The sequence below is a fragment of the Silurus aristotelis genome (assembly GCF_946808225.1).
Source record: "Silurus aristotelis genome assembly, chromosome: 10".
Taxonomy (NCBI): domain Eukaryota; kingdom Metazoa; phylum Chordata; class Actinopteri; order Siluriformes; family Siluridae; genus Silurus; species Silurus aristotelis.
In genome coordinates, this window is record NC_139583.1 from 1,362,123 (window position 1) to 1,366,647 (window position 4,525).

General features: G+C 42.3%; 1 long non-coding RNA gene across 1 annotated transcript; it reads right to left on the reverse strand.

Moving 5' to 3' along the window:
* Positions 1-183: 183 nt before the first annotated feature.
* LOC310732227 lies at positions 184-962 on the reverse strand. The gene is made up of 2 exons (XR_014535407.1): positions 823-962; positions 184-745 (listed from the first exon to the last, which is right to left on the reverse strand). It is a non-coding gene; the product is annotated as an uncharacterized lncRNA (long non-coding RNA).
* Positions 963-4,525: the final 3,563 nt, after the last annotated feature.

Below are 4,525 nucleotides of genomic sequence, written 5' to 3' on the forward strand. Positions count from 1 at the left end.
GCAGGAGACCCACAGTGCGGCAGTAACACTGCTGATTGGGTGAAGGAGTGGGACGAGTTTGTGATTTTAACCTGGTGTTGCCCTGCTTTTTAATCACAATTATATTCCTGTTTCTTACAAGAGGGAATTTTAAATGGGAGGCTTTTAAATGTAGATGTTTTTAATGAGAATGAGGTTTTAGTGTTTATCTGTGTGGACGCTCTCACCAGTGCAGTGGAGAGAATGAAGTTTTTACACAAACTTAACAATGTTATTTTAAACTGCAGCACTGCAGAGTTTTTAGTTTTGGGAGGAGATTTTAATTGAACAGCAGACAATATAGACAGAAATCATGCAGAGCCTCATGTAGCTTCCCGTAAGCACCTGTGGGAGTTGGTGGAGACCCACGATCTCTGTGAAGCATGGAGAAATTTTCATTAAAAACAGAGACAGTACACGTGAGACATAACACGCTCTTCCTGGTGAGATTAGATCACTTTTATTGTTTTAAGGATCAACTTAACTTTTTTTTACAAGATGTTTTATTTTTCCAGTAGGCATCTCAGATCACTGTATGGTCCAGTGCACCATCAGTAAAAAGAATATTAAACCTAAGAGCAGCTACTGGCATTTTAACACCACACTTCTAGAAGATGCTAATTTTAGAGAGTCTTTTATTTTTTTATGGAATTGGTTAAAACGTGAGAAGGAGCTTTTATCTCCCTACAGCAGTGGTGGGATGTGACAAAGGCACAAATTAAATTTTCTGTCAACAATAAACTCTCAATGTCACAAGAGACATTGCCAGATTTCTGAAAGCTCTGGAGATAGAGACGGTGGAACTCCAGTGTTTGGAGGCCACAGGAAATCAAGGGCATATTGAAGCCCTCAAAACCAAAAAAGCCAAAATGAACGACCTGTTGGACACTGCAGTAGAGGGGGTGCTGGTCTGCTCATGCTTTAGAAGCGTCACTGAGATGGATGCTCCTTATAAGTTCTTTTTCAGTTTATGAAGAATGGGCAGGCGCCAGAAATAGATGTTGTGTTCTTTTAGGCGTTCTGGGCGGTTATAGGGCAGGAAGTGCTGGAGGTCCTAAGAGAGAGTGTGAAAGGTGGTCAGCTCCCATCAAGCTGCAGGAGAGCCGTCTTGACCCTGCTGCCAAAGAAGGGAGACCTGACCCAGCTGAAGAACTGGTGCCCAGTGTCACTACTGTGCACTGACTGCAAGCTGCTGTCAAAAGCATTAGCATCAAGACTGATGAAGGTGATTGAGCAGATCATTGACCATGACCAGACGTACTGTGTGCCTGGCAGGTCGATTTTTGACAATATATACCTAATTTGTGACATTTTTGGACGTCTCCGGGATTATGGGTTTAAAGACTGGTCTGATTTTCCTAGACCAGGAAAATGCTTTTTGACCGGGTTGAGCATGAATACTTGTGGAAGGTGCTGGAAAGCTTTGGGTTCAACCCTGGTTTCAGAGCCGTGATCAGGGTGCTGTACAGTGAGATTGAGAGTGTTCTGAAGGTCAACGGTGGTTTATGTGCTCCTTTTAGAGTGTACAGAGGGATCAGGCAAGGCAAGGCAAGGCTGTTCCCTCTCAGGTATGTAGTACTCTCTGGAGATTGAGAAGAGTTTTAAATACTTGGGTGTCTACCTGGGGGGGGCAATGATTTTTTTTTTATAAAAAATGGGAAGGTTCTGTAGAGCATGTGAAAGGCAGACTGAACAGGTGGAGATGTTTGGTCCCAAAGATGTCCTACAGGGGGCGAACGCTTGTCATCAACAACCTCGCCGCGTCGTCCTTCTGGCACAAGCTAACCTGCGTCGATCCTCCACCGAACCTGCTGGGAAACATCCAGGCCCTGCTGGTGGATTTCTTTTGGGACAAACTGCACTGGATTCCTTAGAGTGTTCTTCATCTGCCAAAAGAAGAAGGAGAGCACTGGCTGGTCCAGCTGTCCACCAGAGCTGCAGCATTCCGCCACCAGTTCATCCAGAGACATGGTATGGAGAGCAGCAACCAGTGGATTATTACGCACAGTTGGAGGACTGGGGCTGAAAAGAGCCTTGTTTTTTTTTATGGACACAAAAATGCTGGACGTTTCTGGATTACCAATGTTTTACCGTGGACTTTTTAAAATCTGGAACTTTTTAAAAAACTTTTTAAAAAACAGAACAAATGCTGTCGAACACTACACTGGTTGCTGGAGGAGCCTCTGGTTTACGGCCGGTGACTGGACATCTCCAGTGTGACCGTTCCTGCACTGACCAGAACTCTAGTCTCCTCAGGCATCGTAACGCTCCAGGAGCGTGAGAACATCATGGGGTCAGACTTGTCGAGGGCAGAGGACATGGCAGCGCGTATGGGACTGAGGTCCCTGCGTGTTGTCAATCAGCTCCTACACTGCTGGAGATCTGCACCAACATCAGAGGAGCGTGTTCAGCTGATGGACTATCAACAAACTGAAGCTGGTCTTGCAGAGGATGAACCCTTTCCCCAGCTTTTTCCCATAGCTCCTGACCTCGACGGGTGTGAGCGCCCCCTCCTGTAGTGCTGGGGTGAAGGGGAGATGGACTTTGGGTCAGTGACGGGGAAGCTGCTCTACAGGGCGTGTGTTAAGGTTCTGAAAATAAAAAAGCTGAGGGGGAGGGTGGACACCCCATGGAGGAGTGTCGGAGTGACTACCAGTGTTATTGTGGAGATTTTATTATGATTTTAAATGCATTTATTTTACCTTCTAATGAAAAGATTAGTTTATTATTTTTGTTCTGCACATCGAGAGAAACATCACCTATTAAAGAGCTTTATTATATTATCATTATGATATTTTATATATTTATTGCTATTGAGATCAAAGGATTAATGTTTAGGTTATGGTGAATGTGCTGTTCTGTTGGTTGGTGGTGAATCCAACAAATCATTAGGCTGCAATAATAACAAAGAAAAGCCGCCTTTATTATACAAATACAGATATGATACGAGTAAAACATTTTAAATAACATTTTCATATATGATTCAAGACGCCTCTTCGGCGTCCGCTCGCCTCTCTCACAGATTGTGTGTGTGTGTGTGTGTGTGTGTGTGTGTGTGTGTGTGTGTGTGTGTGTGTGTGTGTGTGTGTGTGTGTGTGTGTGAGCGCACAGGGGTGCCATTACAAAGGATGCATCACTTTAAAATACAGCATACATTATGACATTTAACATTAATGACACAAAAATAACATGGACAGATGGAAAGACGCAAATGTCAGGTAAAAATTAAATAAGAAATTAAATTTTCCATTACAAACTGGTTGCTTATATACAGTGGTGTGACTGTTTTTTATGGATTATTAAGATTTTGTATTTATTTGCATATTTGTCACACTTAAATAATTTAGCTCATCAAGCTATTTTTAATATTACACAAAGGTAACCTGAGTAAATACAAAAAGCAGTTTTAAAACAATTATTTCATTTTATATTTCATAAGGATTCATTTTGAAAGTTGGGACTATGTGAAAATGTAATCGCCCCCATCCAACATAAATGTCGGGATGTTATTAATCAATTGCAGTTCTGCATTTAATACTGTGATCTGATCCAAAGTCAAGTCAAGTCAAGTCAAGTTTATTTGTATAGCGCTTTTCACAACAGACATTGTCTCAAAGCAGCTTTACAGAAAACAACAGTGAAGGTGAATGGTGTGCGTTTGTCCCTGATGAGCAGCCGTGGCGACAGTGGCAAGGAAAAACTCCCTTAGATGATATGAGGAAGAAACCTTGAGAGGAACCAGACTTAAAGGGGAACCCATCCTCATATGGGTGACATCAAAAGTTTGGTCATAAATCTTTCAACAATACAGAACAATTTGTGATCATCATAGATCCAGCATCAGCTTCTCCATGCCAGGGCCTTTAAACACTCGGCATCTACTTCTCCATGATCATCCATAAGTGATCTCTTAAAAGTGATCTCTCCAAAGTGATCTCTTAACTCATAATCTTGCCATTAGCCTCTGCCTCTGCAACTGGACCTTGGACTTTTTTTACTAAAAGACCAAAGTGTGTTAGGATCAACATCTGCATCCCCTTCATCCTCACCTTAAACAATGGTGTGCCACAGGGCTGTGTTCTAAGCCCTATCCTACCCCTCTGTCTTTACCCATGACTGCACACCTGAGCATGGCTCAAACTTCATTATCAAGTTGCAGATGGCACCACGGTGGTAGCCCTTATCAGTAACAAAAATGAAAGGATGAAAGAAGTTTGGCACCTGACAATGTGGTGTGCCATCAACAATCTTGCACTCAACACTGAGAATAGTGTGTGTGTGTGTGTGTGTGTGAGATGTGTGTATAAGTGAACAATGTATCAACAGTATCCAGATAATACACAGTGTGTACAGTATACAGATTTATAAGATAATCTAGAATATGATGTGAATTTACAGTTCTATACAGTTATAATTATACAGAGATGCTACAGAGTGGACATCACATTTACATTTACATTTACATTTGCGGCATTAAGCAGACGCCCTTATCCAGAGCGAAGTACAA